Source organism: Sus scrofa, chromosome 1, assembly GCF_054392235.1.
Source record: "Sus scrofa isolate SSC_HxYL_T2T_F1_AM1 chromosome 1, Sscrofa_HxYL_maternal_Yorkshire_Landrace_v2.0, whole genome shotgun sequence".
Taxonomy (NCBI): Eukaryota; Metazoa; Chordata; class Mammalia; order Artiodactyla; family Suidae; genus Sus; species Sus scrofa.
The window spans coordinates 257,174,388-257,195,045 of NC_139383.1; the positions used below are offsets into that span (position 1 = coordinate 257,174,388).

Here is a 20,658-nt window from a genome sequence, read left to right on the forward strand (position 1 = left end):
CCATGAAATACATGCTGGTATGTTTACCTTCCAGCTGATGGAGATCAGAGAGAGTATTCTCACTGAACATGTAGCTAAGATCTCAATATATAGACTAAGACAAACAGTACAACAGATTGAGACAGCAAAAATCGGTGACCATCTTTCAGAGGAAAAGAATCAATAAAAATCAAAAGTAGTCATTAAACAAAACGTTACTAGAATCACTGTGACCTAAGGAGCTAGTTCCACAAATATTTTTGCCTGCTAATTTACATTTAGAGAAAGAAATATAACGACTCTTACCACTCTGGCTTCCAACAGACCCTGCTTGGCCCTACCAAGCAAAGTGAAAAGGGGAGAGAGAACAAGATAAGAAAACAGTTAAAATATTGGAGGGTGGCAGTACTGAAGAAGCTGGAGAAAGAGGCTTGTGCATAGAGAAGAGATAAAGGAAGAGAAATTTTGGTAAAATAACAGAGATGGGTAAAGAAGATTTCCTTTTTTTATTTTAAATTATTTTTATTTTTTCCATTATAGCTGGTTTACAGCATTCTGTCAATTTCCTACTGTACAGCAAGGTGACACAGTCACACATACATATATACATTCTTTTTTCTCATATTATTACGCCCCATCATAAGTGACTAGATATAGTTCCCTGTGCTATACAGTAGAATCTCATTGCTTATCCATTCCAAAGGCAATAGTTTGTAACTATTAACCCCAAATTCCCAGTAAGTCCCACTCCCTCCCCCACCCCACCCCTTGGCAACCACAAGTCTGTTCTCCACGTCCATGATTTTCTTTTCTGTGGAAAGGTGCCATATATTAGATTCCAGATATAAGTGATATCATATGCTACTTGTCTTTCTCTTTCTGACTTACTTCACTTAGTGTAAGAGTCTCTAGTTCCATCCATGTTGCTGCGAATGGCATTATTTTGTTCTTTTTTATGGTTGTATAGTGTTCCATTGTGTATATATACCACAACTTCTTAATCCATTCATCTGCTGATTCAACTTTTAGGTTGTTTCCATGTCTTGGCTATTGAGAATAGTGCTGCAATGAACATATGGGTGCATGTGTCTTTTACAAGGTAAGTTTTGTCTGGATATATACCCAAGAGTAGGATTGCTGGGTCATTTGATAGTTCTATATTTAGTTTTCTGAGGTACCTCCATACTGTTTTCCATAGTGGTTGTGCCAATTTACACTCCCACCAACAGTGTAGGAGGGTTCCCTTTTCTCCATACCCTCTCTAGCATTTGTCATTTGTAGACTTAATTAATGATGGCCATTCTGAGTGGTGTGAGGTGGTACCTCATAGTAGTTTTGATTTGCATTTCTCTAATAATTAGTGATGTTGAGCATTTTTTTTCATGTGCTTGTTGGCCATCTGTAGGTCTGGTTTGGAAGAGACTGGTAAAGAAGATTTTCATCAAGTTTTGCTAGGTAGTATGCAATTACACCTCCACCTCTCCACAAAGTCTTCAGTTAAATTCCGTATTGTTTATTGGTGATATTGGAGTCCATTTTGACCATTACTTGGGAGACCCCATTACCTTGAGATTAACCTCATAAAGGGTACAGAAGGAAACAGAAAATGTCAGGGCTCAGCTGTCTTCATTACCTAAGAATTGCTTCAATTCTCAAGTTACCCTTCTTCTCTACAGTCTCTCTTATTGTTCACTATTCTCTTCTTGAAACAATCTTCCCTGGGCTTCCATGATGCCCCACTTCCTGGTTTGACTTATTTTACCATTCATTTCGTGGGATTCTTTTCCTCTTCCCTATTCTTTAAATACTAGTGAATCTCAGGGTTGCTCCTTGGGTCTCTTTTTACTCATTCACCCAGGTCTGCAAATGCCATCTATATAATCAATATGCTGATGAATATCAAATCTTTTTTCAAACCCCAGTCTTCATACATAACTTCTTTTTTTCTTTTCTTTTTTCTTTTTTTTTTTTTTTTTTTTTTGTCTTTTTAGGGCCGCACCCTCATAGGATATGGAAGTTCCCAGGCTAAGGGTCTAATTGGAGCTGCAGCTGTTGGCCTACACCACAGCCACAGCAATGCAGAATCTGAGCCACATCCATAACCTACGCCTCAGCTCACAGCAACAGCAGATCCTTAACCACTGAACAAGGCCAGGAATCGAACCCACAACCTCATGGATACTAGTCAGATTCATTACCGCTGAGCCAGGGTGGGAACTCCCCTACATAACCTCTGTTCACATATGCAACAGCCTTGAGAATGGTTCCACTTGAATGTCCCACAAGCACTCCAAATTCAAAACAGAATCCATCAGCATCCCATTACCTCATCCCTCAAAACTGTACTTCTTCTTGTGTCCCAGGTATGAGGAAATGATATCACTTGCTTACTCAAGGCCAAAGTCTTGTTCTTACCCTTGACTCCTTTTTCTCTCTCCTACCAACCATTAGTCATCGAGTCCCATCAACTCTAACTCTTAAGATCTCCTGACTTTGTCATTTTCTTCCCACCCCAATCAACATGACTTAACCCATTCCATCAACATCATCTCTTATTTGGATACTCTAACAACCTTTGAACAGGTCATTCACTCCAGTCCTACCCCTGCCCCTCCTCTATGCCTCATACCTTGTCTCTCTTTCTTATACTTTACATTTGGCTCTCCCAAATTACTTGTAATTATGTAAACTTGCCAGGTTTTTTGCTACTTCTTTTCTCATTGTAATTGTCTATTTTCTTGTGGTAGTTTCAATACATGTCTACATATTGACCCTTGTCCAATGAAGGGGTAGAGTCTAATTCCCTTCCCCTTGAATACGAGTGAGCTTATGTCATTGCTCAAAGGAACAGACTGCACCACAAATGATGCTGTGTGACTTCTGAAGCAAGGTCAGAAAAAGCCATGCAACATCCTCTGGTTTCTCTTGGGTTATTCATTCTTGGACACTGATCATCATGCAGTGAAGAAGTGGGAGGACTATACAGATGGGCTATATTGCAGCATTGTGGCCCCAGCAAAGATGTCAGCCTACAGCCAGTATCAACCTCCAGATAGGTTAGTGAACAAGACTTCAGGTGATTCCAGCCCCCTGGCCATTGAACTTCCCCAGAAGATGTAAAACAGAGGGGATCTTGTGCTCTGACCCCTGCCAAAATTAGAGATTTCTGAGCAAAATAAATTATTGGGTTTTTTTTTTTTTTTTTTTTTCAGCATTAGGTTTGGATGGCTTTTCAGGCAGCACTACATAGAAAACCTTGTTCATTTTCTCAGGACAGTGTCTGCTTAACACATATCTGCAGAACCTGGCATATAATAGGTGGTACATATGTAATGAATATGGATGAAAGAATAAAATATGGCTCAAACTTTTGAAAAGCAATTTCAGAGGATGAGATTTACTGAAAAGACAGAGGCCTTCTTTGAGACTTGGGATTTGTTTTGAGGAAAACAACTACTATTGACACAAGTCTCATGGCTAAAAGTGAGTTTCTGCTCTCTGCACCATTTCACATTCCTGGGAGAAGAAACAATATGCCTAAGCCACACTTGACTAAAGGTCTGTCTCATTGTCCTTGGCACTTCAACTCAGTTGCCCAGAATGAGGAAAATCACATTCTCTTACAGTCGTGATCTCAGAATGTATGAACATGTGTCTGAGGAACAATTTGTAAAATACTCCATTCACTCTATATAAGAGTGGCAGCCTTAAAAAACCGCATATAGTTTCAGAGTTATGCATTGTTAATCAAAAGCAGGATCCTTAATCGCTCCCATAGCTTTTGGAGGCCTTTTCTTACTTTTGGGGGATAACTCATAGGTATTGCTTATCAACTCCCTTCTGAGAACATCACCCCTCTCTTCTTGGTCTGCACATAAAATCTTGTCATCTGTTCTTTGCTAAAGACTCTTTTCATGAATATGTCAGTGGTTGTCTCTGGGGCAGGGGGGCAGTGCACATGCACACGCACTGGTAGCAGCTTTACAGGTTCACACTTTAGGTAAAACTGGAAAACACACCCTCTCCATGCACATCTAGTCATGTTGTCTTTGTCACACACCCAACAGGCACCTTCTCTGAGGAGAATCCACAATGTCCAGGTTTCAGTTTGGCCAAGACCAAGCCAGTCATCGCTCGGTTGGTTACTGAGTGCCTCCAGGTGTGTCTGAATGCTTCTCACCTACACTCAAAAATGGCTGGAATCCTGAAGATTTTATATTTGCCTAAAAGTCTGACCAGAAAGAACAAAAGCTGTTGCTAATTGGAATTCACAAGGGTAGCTGTTTAGTTAAGTCAGTGTATCATAGGAAAGGAAGATCTATATCCCTCCTGTGAGAAATATCTTTGGCAGAATTTTATCACTATTTATGACTTAGGTTCTAGGATTCACTAAGAAGGGGCAGGGGACTGTTGCTCACAGATAAAAGAAACGACACTGCTTTAGCACCAAGTGTTCAGTCTTCTCCAACACAAATCAATATGTAATTTGATTGCTAGAGTTACCGCTAATGCAGTAAAATGAATATATATACATATTTTTTCAGTTTATTAGGTCAACAAAAATCAAATAAGGTTTCAGAATTTTATTTTATTTTTCTATAATCAGAACAGAAGATCTGTTCTTGGGCCAATTTAGATATTATTTTAATTCCTCCCTCATATATTCAATAAACATTTGGAGCTCATATATATCAAACACAGTGTTATTTGCTTGAGAGACAAAAATGAGTAGGGCAAAGTCCTTATTCAGGGCAACTGTAACTTGTGTTCTGGGGCCACTTCTTACACATTTAATTATGTAAACCCCTAGGAAGCTCACCCATTCTTATTCCATCCTCCTTTTAAATTCCAGCCTTTTCTCGTTTTTTTTTTCTTATGCTCAAAGTACATGTTGCTTCCTTCAGTCATGGTGATCCTTTCCCCCTATTCTCCCCGTGATGGCATCTTCAGACTCACACCAACATGGTCAGATCCTCAGAACCTGCTCCAGTTTGTCAAGGTCTATCCTAAAATGAGACACATGGTTCTAGAATCAGGACTACTGATGGGTGTGACCACTAGAAAGCACAGTGGGATGGCCATTTCCATCTGATACAGACACTATTCTTCTATTATTCATCAACTGTCATTATACAGGTAACTCACATTACATTTGAAATTGACTAAAATAGCCATGTCTTCTTTTCATGAACACATAGGAGCAATTACCCTCCTTCTATACTTGCGCATTTGTTATGGCACAGGCTTGGGACTTTATGTTTGTCTTTACTAAAAATCTTTTATTACTTGGGGTGTTGCTCTAGCCTGCTTTTTTCCCTTCTTAATCTTGATTTTGATATTCGTTGTATTCAGTATCTCTCAAAGTATTTTATAAAGGTGTGTACACGTTTCATTCAAGTTACTGACGAAACCAGGGAACAATTAAGAGTCCTATGACACACCACTATATACCTCCTTCAATGCTGCCCTGGCACATCAGCCACTTGTTTAGCAACAAATCTACCACATTACCATTCAGATGAGCTTTCTCCATCTTATTCTCAAAGAAACGCTTTAACCTTACCGAAATCAAGATTCACTTATTTTAAGGAATTTCTCTATCAGTCAACCCTATCATAAACGGAAACAAGGTTAGTTTAGCATGGCTTGCTCTTTGTAAACCCATGCTGTTTTCTTTGCTACGTGCTTACAAACCATCTGTTTCACCATCTGATGCCAGGGATTGAACATCAAACACGTCATTTTCATGAATTTACTTTTTCCTATGTCAAAAGTTGGATATATTTCCCATAGAACTGAATTTTATTTTTTATTAATAAATCACAACATATTTGGGTAAGACTTTGTATACAGTGCATTCACAGATAAAAATACATATTAAGGTTTTGCCAGAACCCCAATTTTATCACAACTGGAGAATTGAGAAAATACAGGAATATTAGGCATATGTTGTCCCCATGGGTCACGGTGCCACTATCTCCATCATTGTGTTTATATGGTGTTACCCTTGGTGCCTTTCATTGCTCCTCTAATACTGGTGGTAAACACAATGGCAGAGCCCAAACCAGAAGACACACACAGTGGTTTGACATAAGTGATTTAATAATTGGTCAGGAAATCAAGATGACATAAAGTTAACTACACTAAGATGGAACTAGCCAAACAGCAACTATCCTAGACTGGAATGGAAGCACAATGAATACTACCAATGAAGCTGGAGGAGGCAGAAAGCAGCCTATATGACACCCCATTTTTATCCCCAATAAGTAGTGTTATCAATTCCACACTTCATGAAATGGAACAAAAGAAATCCAGATCCCCAAATCCATTAAAAAAAATAATAATAATGGCTAAGGGAAATTTAAGGTAAAATCCAGCTCTCATGGCATTTTCCTTTATAGCTAATGTGTTCTGGATCATGAAGAGCAGGAGTAGAAAGGGTGATGGAGAGTTAGACAATTAACTCATGCTGTGCCTAACGCTGGTCCATCTGCCTCATGATGTTTGTGGTAAATCCAAACAAACCCACAGACACTGGTTTTCCTCTGCATGCATCACAGTTTTATGTTTCAGGAATTTCATGGGTCTTTATATACAAAGTTGACTTTCATAAAAGAGGACACTTGAGTTTTTCTAATTTTTATGTACTTCAGTTTTTCTAATTTTTATGTACTTCACTGTGCTTCCCACACCCTTCTTGTCTGCTCTCTTTCAGGAAAATCCTAAATGACATCATCAAATGAGTTCCCTTCTTTACTGCAGACTTGATTTATAAAATTTCTAGAAAAACACAACATTGCCTCTCCCAAACAGACTATTGCGAAGCAAGTCTCCTCTGTAGAGTCAAACTCACTATTACCCCCACACAGGAAATAATTGCAAAGCTATCCCCCAAATTCCTAAGCAACTAAGGATTAGAACCAAGGAAAGAGACACAAAAGTTGCTTCAATCAGGAAAACTATATTGAGAAGCCTAAGGAAGAAGTGAAGAGTCTGACACAATAAATTTTACTTAACTAGAATATTCAGGGAGTAGGCTCTGTTTTGTTGTTGTTCTTGTTCTTGTTTGCTTGCTTTGTTTTAAATCTCCTAATCAAAAAGTTGCTAGGCTACTATATAGTTCCATTTGCATGTCATTCTGGAAAAGGAAAGACTAAAGATACAGAGGTGAGATAACTAGTTTCCAGGGTTAAAGGTGAAAGGAAGGGCCAGCACAGGGTACCCTTGTGGGTGAAAGGAATATTCTGCATCTTAATTTTGGTGGTTACAGGACTCTACGCATTTTTAAGAACCTATAGAACAGAACACTAACAAGAGTGAATTTTCCTGTATATAAAAACAAATGAATTAAAAGTTTTAAGTTGCTTTATGAGGTAGAAGAAAGGCTGCTGGATTGGGATTCCAATGACTTATGTTCCACTTCTGCTAGCTGCATTCCCCTTTCTAGTTATTTTTGCTTTTATTCTCATTACTAGAAATCATTCTAAAATTACTCTAGGAGATGTGTCTGCCTTAGGAAGCAGAACATGCAGGGGGAGAATGTCAGCTTTCTTTGGCAGGCATCAATGTCTGTGCCATTTTTTGGGACAGAATATGTAATGGCCAGTGTGATACCACAGCTCTTCCCAGCTGAATATTCTGCCTTCTCTGTTCTCCTCTGGTGCTTTGCACCTTCACCAGCCATCATATTTTAATAGATTTTACTAGAGTATTAATGCATTTATTTATTCATGCTTTCATTATAAGCAAAATGAACAGTTATGTTCTTAGATGCACTTAATGAGTTCAATAATCAGGCTCTAGAGAGAGCAACATATGGTTGTTTGTGATTAGGCTCAGCCACATAGAGATGTCTGTTCTGAGTTGTCCTCCTGTGCAGAGTCTCTGCAGCTCAGAGCTCTGCCCATGTCTCCTGTAAAAGCTCTTGTGATAGAGTAGGTGTCTCAGAGGATCCAGAGAAATCCTCCTACCATGACAAACTTTACTGTTTATTTTTAACTCCTGCACCGAGGTCTTTGTAATAACATTTTTTGTAACGCCTCTCTGGGTTTCTTCATGAATTGCCCTCAGCATTTCTATATGATTAGCCCCAGGGCATTTTTAATGTGTCTAATTTCCAACACCAATTTTTCTTATATGATTTTTAAGGATCAAAAATTTATTTAAAGTTTATACCTTTCAGCGATTTAAACTTCTTGTAACTTTTAATTATGTTAACTGATGCACAATCACTACTTGGTAGCATATTGGTTGACCACAGATAGCAAGTGAAACCTTACCCAGCAGAACCTTGGGGTGGCGTGTCTAAGCATTACAGATTTTATATATAGAAAGACTGTAGGACTCACCACATTTTGTTTCTTTCTGGTAGTACTCAAGTTCCAGAGTTTCTGGCAGAGATTGTGGAACTCTGCAAAATGGGGGTAAAAAAGGCTTCTGGTCAGGAGTTATCCTTGGTTCCTCCATCATCATCCCTCACCACCTAATGGTTGTCGTGTCTTGTCAACTCCTTCACATTTCTGCCCTACCCTCTATCCCCTGCCCTGCCCTTGAGTAGCCCTCCACCCTCTCTACTCCTGGACCATAGGTACTGGTCTATGGAGCTTGGCACATAGAAAATACTTAGTAAATATTGGTGGAAGGAAAGAAGGAGGGAAGGAAGGAAGGACATATGGATGGATGACTACGTGAACGTGAAGGAGGGAGGGAGGGAAGTAAAGGAAAGAGAAAATAGAAGAAAAGGAAGAAGGAAATAGTTCTTTTTGTTATCATATGAATAGAGTGCTTGCAAATCAGAAATGACCATGCAGTGAACCACATTTAATTTCCAGCGCTCTAAATGGGAGAATGAACCCAAAAGCATAAATTCTCTCCTCTCCTATTCACCAAGGATTCTACTATGCATGTGGATAGCTGGCATCTGATGATTAATAATACTTTACATTCCACCAGCAAAAGGTAGAGAAATAAACCATATTCTCACATCTCCCAGGGAAGATGATGAGACATCGGTGCCTTTTGCTGACAGGCCCCCACCCCCATACAAACTTTCAAACTAGAGAGCCCCACCACATCGGTGGGGGTGGGGGGAGCACAGGCATGCTAAGCCCTTCTCCTCACTTGCCTGGGAATCTGAATCCATGAGAGCTGTGCTCACCAAGAGAGAGGCAGCCTGGGCTATAAACTGATTAACTAAAATAATCAGCTGGAAGATAGAAACCCCCTCTCCATCACTCTCAGTTTTTGGTTGAAATTGACTCCTCACATTAAACCATGTTGATCATATCTCTGCTGACCATGAAATTTTTTTCTCTGAACTGCTGCTATTTATTTCAGTTGTATGATACTAGAACTTTATCATGTTTACACAGGTGAATACTTTTTGGCTTTACTACTTATAGGAAAAAGCCCCATAAAATGAATTCAAGTGTGTATGTGGGTGGGTATTATTAGGTCTGGGTATTGCCTCTGTGACTTTTGCTTGGTGGAGCTCTATACTGTGATCTAAAATGGACTTTTTTCCCTTCCCTGGGTGCAACTCTATTGAAACAAGAGATAGCTTGCTTTTATCTGTAGAAAACCATGTGATTAAAACCAGATGAAAAGGTTGAAGGGGCATAGGGCAAAACAGGTAAAGGGGATTAAGTGGTATAAACTTCCAGTTATGAAACGAATAAGTCATGGGGATGTAATGTACTGAATAGGGAATAAGGTCAATATTATACTAACTTCGTATGGTGACAGATGGCTTCTAGACTTGTGGTGATCAATTTGTAATGTACGTAAATGTCACATCACTATGTTGTCCACTTGACACTATATATAATATTGTCTATCATCTAAAATTTAAAACTGAAAAGAAAAAAAAAATAAGCAAAAACAATTAAAAAGAGGAAAAAACCAAACAGCTGAGAAGGTAAAAAGCCAATTGCCCATGGCAAAAGCTTAGTAGACTTTCCCTAAAGATAGAGAAACTCTATCAAGTTCAGCCAAAGCATGTAGTGAATATCCACTGCATTGCTCAGAGAGGCAGTGAGGACCCTACAGTCCTGGCCTTAAACATTCAGAGTTTATGAGGGGTTGAGCACTGACAGTGCAGCCAAAGAGTAAGACTAAACAGCCTATACAACTGGTCCTACTTTAGTTTATAAGCTCTATGGGACAAAGACAGTGTCTTTTTAAAACTTATCTAATGGGTGCTCAATAGAGCACTGTGCCAAGGTAGAGGTCTAACGAATAATCTTTGTTTGCTGATAAATAGAAAAACATTCCAAGGTCATATGCATCATTTGGGAATCCAGGAGGACCTGTGAGTCAAGGTATAGAGGTGAATAAGAGCCAATATGTCCCATTAAGTGTTCATTCCAAATGTTCTTGTTTGGGGAGTTCCTGTCGTGGCACAGCAGAAACGAATTTGAATAGAAACCAAATGTTTTTGTTTTGGGGGAAAAAAGATTGGATACATGTTTCAATAGCCAAGGATATTAACTATGTGCTACCAAAATAATAAGAAAACAAGGATTAAAACTTTCCAACCAAATAGAATTTTCTCAATGATGTACCTTTAGTAAATCAAGATATAAATGTTCTCTGCTGGTAGGCTTCTTGCCATTTCAGTCCTTTAAAAAATATTAAAACTACCTTTTCCTTTTTAAAAATGAGATGTAATTGCCATATAACATTGTATTAATTTGGATGTACAACATCATGGTTCAATATATGCATATGTTGCAAAATGATCACCACAGATAAGTCTAGCTAATATCCACACCATACATAGCTACAAAAAAATTTTTTTTCTTGTGATAACCCTTAAGATCTATTCTCTTAGCAACCTTCAAATATATAATACAATATTATTAGCTATAGGACCTAGGCTGTAAATTACATCCCCAGGACTTAATTATTTTACAACTGGAAGTTTGTACCTTTTGACCACCTTCACCCATTTCTCCTACCCCCAAAAGCACTCTTTCTAAAATTGAAAAACAGTTGCTGAGGGAGAAAAAGAGACCCTCAATCACAAATTTGGCTTAGATGCCATCTATCTGGGTTTCCAATAGATTAATTTGCCCATTTTGATTGGAAGATGCCTACAGAGAGATGAAGTGTTTAAGTGCTTAAAACTGCAGCTTTTATCGGCATCCATCCAAGATCAGTGGTAGAGAGCCATTCTCTTGGCCTACACCCTTCCAGCTCTTAGGATAAGGATTCTCAGCCAGATTTAAACTCCTCAGTGCCAGCTAACCATGTTATCTCCACTAGTCCCACTGTGTTGTAGAAATGTAGGGGAAGAAAGCTGGGCAGATGGCCGTCAGCAAGATCCCTACATGCCTTAGTCCTCAGTGCCGAGAGATCCTACAGAGAGAGAGTGATGGCTCATTGGATTTCATTATAGAGGAAACTCAGAAACTCATTTGAAAATGTAAATGTAACTTCAGTTCACTAAACAGGTCAGTCCATCTTTGCCTTTCCTTTTTTTAATGGATAATTTCAAGAAATAGGGAAATAAGAATGTATACATGTATGTGTGACTAGGTCACTTTGCTGTACAATAGGAAATTGACAGAACACTGTAAATCAACTATTACAATGGAAAAAAATAAAGATCACTAAAAAAAAGGAAATAATATCTTACAGACATTTGAAGATATTATTTGAAGCCCCTTCCAATTTTACTTCCTTCCTTCCCCTTGAATTTGGTGTTTATTAACCCTACGCATGTTTTTCATATTTTCTCTACATATGAAAGAGTCCATAATCAACAAAACTAATATTGTTTTGTATGTTCCAAATGTTATATAAGTGCTAACATGCTGACATTGAATATATCATTTTATAACTTGTTCTTTCTGCACAATTTATGTTTTTGAGATTTATACATGTTGATAATGCAGTTCTAGTTAGCTCATTTTCACTGCTTTATAGTATTCTATTGAATGACTTGGTTTCCCTGTCCATTCCTCTTTTGAGGGATATTTTCATTGTTTTCTATTTTGGGCTATCATCATCACTGCTACCAAGAATATTTTCCAACATTTTCCTTTATGCATACACACAAGACTGTCTCTAGAAAATGTGTCCAAAGTGGAATTGCTCTGTAATCTTGACTTTTCATGATATTGTCAAACTCAACCAATTTATGCTCATATCAGCAGTAGATGAGAGTTCATGTTGATCAACACTGTTGACAACATTGGTTACTATTGGCCTTACTAACTTTTCCAATCAGATAAATGTGAAATGATGTCTTTCTGTTGTTTTAATTAGTATTTCCCTGATTACCAGGGAGGTTGAGCATCTTCTGTCTGGAAGCCATTCAGTTTTCCTCTTCTGGGAATCACCACGTCACATCTTTGTTTATTATTATATTGTATCACTTGTGTTTAAGTGGTTTTTAGTAATTAAATGTTCTGAATACTAATCTTTTGTCTCTCTGAGTTGTAAATGTCTCCCTACTATACCTTGCCTTTTTCATTTGTGTTTTCTAATGTATAGAAGTTTTGTTTGTTTGCTTACTTGCCTACTTATGTTTAATATAGTCAGAATTACCTACTTTTTCCTTCACAGTTTAAGCTTTACCTAGCTTGGGAGTCCCCATCATGGCTCAGCAGTAACAAACCCAACTAGTATCCATGAGGATGCACGGGTTCGATCCCTGGCCTTGATCAGTGGGTTAATGATACAGCGTTGCTGTGAGCTGTGGTGTAAGTTGCAGACACTGCTTGGATCTGGCATTGCTGTGGCTGTGGTGCAGGCCAGCAGCTACAGCTCTGATTCGACCCCTTGCCAGGGAACTTCCACACGGCACAGGTGCGGTGCTAAAAAGACAAAAAGAAATAAAATAAATAAAAAATAGATAAACTTTACCTAGTTTGTTTAAGAAATCCTTTCCTAGACTAAGTTCATAAAGACATATAGAAGAACATCTAAAAGTTTTAAAGTTTTGCTTTGTATATTTAAGTCTCTAATTCATCTGGAATATATTTAGTTTTAGTTAGTTAGTTAGTACTTTCAGAGGTAGAGGCTTTTTTTCTCCCTGTGGTTAACTAATTATTCTAAGCACCATTTATTGAATAGTCCATCTTCTCTCAATGACCTCACATTAAGTCCTCCTATATGCACAGGCCCTGTTCTATTCTCTATTTGCCTATTCCAGGAACCATACCACATTGTCTTATTACTACAGTGTTATAAGATGTCTTGATATGCCATGGGGCCTCCACCCTATTCTTAAAAAAATACATTATGAAACATTAATCTTCCACACACACTTTAGAATAAGCTTGTTGAGCCACACACAGAATTCTAAATACACTAAATATTTATTTATCTACATATACTAAAACACAATGAGAATTTGATTCAGGTTCCATTAAATGTGTAGATTTGCAGAGATTGATAGTTTTATAAAATAGAGTCCTTTCATCCTAAATGAAATGTACCCATCCATTTACTTAAGTGTTTTCTTAATGTTTTCCATAAAGGGTTACACTTCTCTTCATTAAAGTCCTGCATTTTAAAAAAAGATTTATTCTAGGTTCCTGATGACTTCGTTGCTACTGTAAGCATTTGTTTTGTTTTCTGGGCCCCACCTGTGGCACATGGAAGTTCCAAGGCTAGGGGTCAAATCAGAGTTGCAATTGCCAGCCATAGCCACAGCCAGATCTGAGCCACATCTGCAACCTATGCCACAGCTCGTAAAAATGCTGGATTCTTAACCCACTGAGTGAAGCCAGGGATTGAACCGTGGATACTAGTTGGGTTTTTAACCCACTAAGCCACCAGGGGAATTTCTAAATGGTATCTTTTGTCGAACAGATACTTGTCCTTTGTTATTGATAATGGGAATAAATTTGACTGCTGTATATTGCCCTTATTTCCAGCTGCCCTCTCAAAAGTGTTAATATTTTGTAAGGCCTCTTGAAATTTTCTTGTACACAATAACATTGGTCTTATATCTTTTGCTTTCTTGTCTTACTCTGCTTACTCTTGATAAACTGAATTTTTAGCAGAAGAACTGATAGCCAGAAAACATTTTCTGTTCAAGACTATAAAGAGAACATTTGAGAATTAGGAGAAATTTTAAATATCACTAAATATCACAAGTATTGCTTTCTCCCCCATTTAATGTGTCTGTGTGGGGGATTTGTTTAGAGTACAATAGCTACTCTCTACTCATCTCAAAAAATGACTGTACATCAACTATTATTTGCAGCTTTCAGTATGCCTATTGCTGAGCTCCCACACACAAAGAACAAATAAAAAATTATATGAATTGTTAATTTTTGGCAAAGTTAGCCAATTTCGTATTATCTGCAAATGCCACACTAAACAGTCTAAATGCATACATAGTCATAAATCCCAGCAGACTAACGTCGAGACATTCTGCCCCCCCCCCAAAAAAACCCACTAAAACTATTCTGCATTCAAGTTCTGAATTGATTCCCTTTGAGGTCTTTAAAACGTATTTGTTTGCAAAAACAAAAGTTCATTGTTGGCATCTGGAGGTGGCTTATTAGTGGCTATGAGAAATTAGGGTTAGGATTTGAGGTAGAAAAATAAAAGAGAAGTTCTTAAATTTTAGTGCCTTAACCTAGTAAACTCTTAAGTCAGTTCTTAACACAAGAAACTACTTTGTTCACAATACCCAGTATAGCCATGAGGATCTAGGTCCCCACCAGCACTATTCTGGTAGCTATTCTTCATGTCATATCACAATCATCACTTCCCTATAGCAAGAAGCAAAGAGTAGCAGTTTTAAACCTCACACTTCTACATTCTATTAAAAGATTACTTTACAATTAAAAGTAGATTTTAAAATCTACACCTTAAAACAGAATTTCAAGTATGCCACATTTTAAAGACCCTTCATTACAAAAGTTAAAACTTAGAATATTAAAGTAGAACATTTACCAAATCAACAAAGAATGATTTACTGTAAGATTTCTTCTCTTTTTAAAGACTCCTTTCTCATTTGTTGTGTTGTGTGAGACTAAACCTCGGCCACTGCCACCTGCAAACTAGAAAAGAAAAAAAGGTTGTTCCTACATGGTAGGGAAAATAATTCACCTTACAGAAATTTAACACACAAGCGATTTTTAAAGTTTTCATTTGCTAAATAGACAATTCACAGTTTGTTCAAGTAGGAGCAATAAGCTGCTGAACCTAAGAGAAGCCTCTAAAACGCGCTCGACTATAGTTTACGTGCTGTGCCCTGTTTGCTAGCTCAGTTACGAAGAAGCAAAAACATTGACCTCAATGCTCCCTCCCACTTCCCCAGGCCCAGTTTGGGGTAGCAAGCCCGAGTTCACAGAGAGGAAGCCAAGCGACGGGATCTCGCCGCTTTAAGCCACAAGGGCCCCTTTGGGCCCGCCCACAGGCAGGCGTGGCTAGCGCGATATCTGCTGGGAATTGTAGTTCCAGGCCCAAGCGTTTCTGGACTCCTTTCTTCCTACCCTGATTGTACCCCGGCCGTCTATGGACTCTGATGGTGCTGTGGAGTGAGCCCAAGGCGCAACCGGAGATAAAAGGAGAAGACATGCGCGCTGAGTGTCTAGAAAGTGGCGGCAGCGGCGCGCATGCAGGGGTGGCCGTCCCTGCTCTATCTTCACTTCGAGGGGAACAGGGACAGAGGTAGGGTATTAGGCCAGTTTGCGGGTCGTGGTTGTTAGCCAGGAGATGGGGGAAGCTGTCCAATTTCCCTCTCGCCCTACTTCATCTTGCCTTTCGGGACTCTCCCACTTCCCACCCTTATGCAATTTGCAGAATCCTTACCCCCACACACCCCCGCCCTCTCCTTGGGAAGCCTTTCTCTGCTGTGTTGTGAAATCTGATAGAGCTTCTCAGCCAAGGCCTTTTAGCCCTCCTGGAATTCAAACTGCCCCCTCCCTGCGAAGTCCAGGTCATGTGAGGCAGCAAAAGGCTGCAGGCAGAGGCCCCACAAAGCAATGCGCTAGTACATTCTCTGAAATTTACGGTCACCCTGTCCTTCTGCAAAGCTGGAACCAGTTAGGCGATAGATTAGGTAGACGGATACATAGAAAGATGACCTGCTTAGGTTGAAAACGGCTTTCATATCTTCCTTTACTATAGAAGGTGGCATCAATATATGAAAAGACAATGAGTGACCCAAGAACTCACGAGTGTAGTGTTGACAAAGCCTCAGAACCACAGCTTCCAAGAGTTTTAAATCCAATGCTTTTTCCACCAATTCACAGAGTCTCAGAAACAGCTAAAGGAGGTAAACAGCTGAACCTGATGCAAGCTGGCTTTCCGAATGGTCAGGCTCTGGTTCACCATAGCCACTCTTAAATTAGTGAGCAGATGCCCTCAGTGAGTGAGCCCTCCGGCAAACATGGAGGATTTTACTGTGTTTAAGATTGAACACATGCTTTGTGCTGGGCCCTGGAAAGATGTATATCACATTTTAGCTTAAAAGGTGCCCTTCTCCATGACCCGTTGGACTGTAAAGCACCCTGTATTTCCCAGAGGATAGCATTAGGCATGCTGCATCTTGTTTGTCTGCCTATCATGAAAGTCTGCAGTGCTGCTTTGTCCACACCGTGGTATCTGCAGTGCTAATACATGGCGGTCTCTCAGTAAATGTCCCATGATGGCATGCATGAACCCAGGGTCTGCCTTTCATGTCTGTACTCAAAAAAAAGTGTGTTGGTAGAGGTAGAGATGAGATAGAGATGCAGATACATACAGAGCTTTGGGACCGGAAGGAAGAAGCACATGGAGAGGTCCCTGAAGCCTGTATGGAGGAGGCAGTATCTGCTAAACTTTGGAATTACCCCTCATCGGTTTAGCAGATAGGAGGTATTCACACCAAAGCTTCTCTATGAGCTTTGCTTGAGAGAGAAAGGGACTGATTGTTTAAGAGCCAACCAGGACAGGAACACAGATGTTACCCTCTTCTAGGTGGTCATCTGGAGAAGCTGTGCTTTCCAGGGACCCTGCCTTTCTTTAAACATCTTTGGAATGCCCTTTGTGGAAATGCCTTTTGAGTTTACAGCACATTCTTTTGGATCTCCTCAGCACTGGAACATATCGTTCCTTCAGGGATTTGATATTTGGGAACAGCCAGAAGTCACTTTGGATGCAAGTCTAGAGGATGAGGAAGACAATCATGCCATGTAATCATTGTTGAAATTTGGGGAAAGTGTTTGTTTGTTTACAGGAGTTCTCATCCTGGAGTTTTAGGTAAGTTTTGAGTGTGTGTGTATTTTCCTGAGGGATCATGTGTTTTTGCTTTTATCAGATTCCTCAAGGACTATGATTTTTAAAAGATTAACAAGTACTGCTACAGTGTGAGATCATTTCTTCTGTGGCTTGAGTGGCTCTGAATTAGAAGCACATGGTAGGAGACAGAGGGCAGGTTTCAGCTGCTCCTATAATTTGCTGTATGGTCTCAGTGGGTTTGAAAGCCCCCAGAACCTCAGTGTCCCCACATACAAAGTGGAACAATAGCAGCATCCCTGGACTAGTGCAACCTTCCCCGGTGTCTCCTTCAAATGATAGCTCTAATTTGGATGTATGTTAGTGCTATTGTGCTTATTCAACAAAATCAGCCTCCTGATGTCAGAAGCAAGGATTTAGTGACAACAAACCAGCCACCTCAGGAACGGGAGAGGCTCAAAACCCAACAAGACTGCTGAGAATAGTACAAATGGTTAAGAAAGGGCTTGTCAAGAAGTGGGGGTGCTGGAAAGAGGGGAGAGGGTGCTGGAGCATCATACTACCTGGGGCAGGAATCAGCCCAGACAAGCAGCAGAGGAGGCCAGAAGCCAGGATTCTGCCATAAGAGTGAAGGTTCTGGTAGAGAACTTAATCTCCAGAAGGGCCAATTGGAATAAACAATTTAAGCAAGACATTTACTTGGCAGGGACTGAATCCCAGGCAGCAGGAGCCCCATTCTAGGAACAGGGTGACCTGAGACTAGGCCAGAGGGAGCCATGACCCTCGGGATTGTTCCCAAAGCCTGCAGCCAAAGTCTCGGACTCCAGCTATGGAAGCAGAGAGCCTGGGGCCAACTGGAGCCAGGGAAAAGCTGAGTAGCCAGTCACTGAGAGTCACCACCAGCCTAGGGCTAGTCTTTCCTCCCACCTTCACCTCCTCTCTCCCTCCCTCCCTTCCTCCCTCCTTCCTTCCCTTCTCTCTTCCTAGTCTGTGTGAGAAGGAAGAAAGTTTTTTTAAATACCACATGATGCTTTCTGACTTTAAGGAGCTTGCAGACTTGAGAGAAAGATTCCCCACTTAGAGGTAAATGACTAAGTGCTTAGTCGGGTGGTAGAAAATAAAAATCCTACAATGCAAAGCAGGTAAAGTTAGTATGAGTGGTACGATGGGGGTCCATGGTTACTCCTTGCTTTTCACATTCCTTGGAAAGAAGAGAATTTCCAAATTACTTCCTCAAAATGGAAAAGTGTAGAGGAACTCTCCGACTGCTCCCGGCCCCAAGGGAAGAGGTGACTTACCCATCTGATGAATCTGCCCCTGCTTTTTCTCTCTGTGTGTCCTTTTAGAGTCAGCCTGTCCACAGGACAGTTGCATTCTGGTCTGCCATGTGGTGAGTGTGGCCACGCCGGCTTTGCAGGGTAAGCAAAGATCAGAAGGGACATTTCAGGAACCCATTTGGCTGCAGGTCAAGCCACACTGTTCAGGTCAGCTTTATCAATAAATAAAGCTGATATTTAGATCTCCAGTGGTCTGTCTCTTGGTCTTATTTCTCAGTCAGTTCCAAACTCAGAAGGAGAAAACAGGCATGTTCCTTTTTGGCCTTCCCAGCCCCTAACAGGGCAGAAGGCTTTGGTGCAGTTTAGTTTGGAAGGAGGAGCCAGGCCCAGTGGTCAGTCTGCATTGGAGCCTTGGGGCCCTTTCTGTCACAGGGCTCTCAAACCATGTGATCTTGGAGATCTTAAAAACAAGTTTGGTCCCTTAATGTCAAAAATACTCTGACTACCTAAGACTGAACCTTGAAGAAGAGAGGGGACTGGATGGGGTGTATCCTTGCTGTGTTAATTTCTACAATGATCAGAGTCAGGGCCAGACATGTGGTGTGAACTGAAATTGTACACACAGGATAAGCTGCTTCCAGAGGCTTTCACTACTCTCTTCAGTTATATGTATGTGCGAGTTTTCTGCCTTTGGCTCAAGCTGTTTTCTCTTCCTAGAATTCCTTCTCTTCATTATTTGCACCTATCAAAAGCCAAGAAAAGGGGACTTTTCCCTGAGGAATGCTCTCTTCCTAATTGAATGCTTTTATCTTTCTGGTCTCCTAACAAGTTCTTTGACATTCCATCCTTTCAGCTGCAGGGCTTCAAAGCCCTCCACAATCTGGCCTCTATCTCTAACACATCTCTACTGCTGCTGCTTTTTCTAGCCGTGTTGTACAACCTTCCACCTCTCCACATCTACCTGGCAAAGTCCTTCATCCTCTAATACCTCCTCCACTGTGTTCCCCTCAAATGTCTCTGACCCCAGAAAGAAGGTGCTCCTTTGCCCTTCACCTTGTAACTTTGCAACTGACCTGATAGTCAAATCATGACACCTCACACACTGTACTGAAATTTTTTGTTTTTATTACCCCTGAACTATATTACGAGTTCTTTTTACCAGAGGAACAGTGTTTATCTCATCCTTGAGCTTGGGACTTAATAATGTTGAATGAATGAATAAATGGATGAATGATACAAGCTTTTCTATCTATGTGTCCCTCCCACTTTACTATTAAGTCTTGGAGGTTAGGAATGCTGGGTCATGTTTCTCTTGTTCTTAATAGCTGACTTAGTACCTGGCTTATAATAAGTACCATAATATTTTTCAATGTATGTGTGAATGGAGAAGTGAAGTCTTTTTGATATCTCCAACCTGATATATCCTTGCCCTCCATTTCTATGTTTCTCTTGTGGCGTTTTCTCTACTTATAATTATCTCTATGTCTAATTCCCCTTCAGTGGTCAGCTCCTTGAGGGCAGGAGTTAAACTCAATAGCTGAGCTCCTAATCCCATTTCACTTAGTGTCTCCTAAAGTGTCCACCACCGTTTCGGGCATATATCAGGAGCACAAAATTGAGCTTTTCTGAGAAAAATTAAAGTACCTGTTACTCAGAGCCCCTTTCCCAGCAATAAGATGCCCAAATACATGAATGACACCCATTCAGTCACCTAACCCACTACTTTACCTCATGCATGCTCAGCATTGCCAACTCCTGGGTGTTAGAAAAGCAAAGTTGAAAACACCATGTTTTTAATATTGTGTTAGCTGTAATTCTGTATACCAGCAGTTGCTCAGTGAGTATAATTTTCAGATTAATGGAGGATATGAAGCCCATCAAAAATGAATGAACCCAAAGATACAAAATAGAAGTTGAAAGATGAAAATCACATCGGCAGATAAGGAAACTTGGAAAGGCAGATCTGTGCATTCTCCCTCAGGGTAATGGCTTAAAGAGAATAAAAAGCATGTTTTTCTTCACAAGAGATAGAACGCAATGGAAGAATTCCAGCTTCAGGATGTTAAAGTCCCTCTAATTTTACCATAGCTAAATAGAGAAGAGCAATCCATTAACAATGGTAGGGGAGAGTTCCTGTTGTGGCTTAGCGGTAACGAATCCGACTAGTATCCATGAGGATGCAGGCTCAATCCCTGACCTCACTCAATGGGTTAAGGAT

At 40.1% G+C, this 20,658-nt stretch overlaps 1 protein-coding gene and 1 long non-coding RNA gene across 2 annotated transcripts in view; one reads left to right on the top strand and one right to left on the bottom strand.

Annotated features, from left to right (window-relative positions):
- TMEM38B (transmembrane protein 38B) overlaps positions 1–20,658 on the top strand; it is a 774,558-nt gene that overhangs the window by 57,911 nt on the left and 695,989 nt on the right. The gene's annotated exons all lie outside the window — the stretch shown is intronic.
- Positions 4,667–18,835, bottom strand: LOC106509228 (uncharacterized). The gene is made up of 4 exons (XR_002337119.2): positions 18,462–18,835; positions 14,896–15,002; positions 8,328–8,389; positions 4,667–4,985 (listed from the first exon to the last, which is right to left on the bottom strand). It is a non-coding gene; the product is annotated as an uncharacterized LOC106509228 (long non-coding RNA).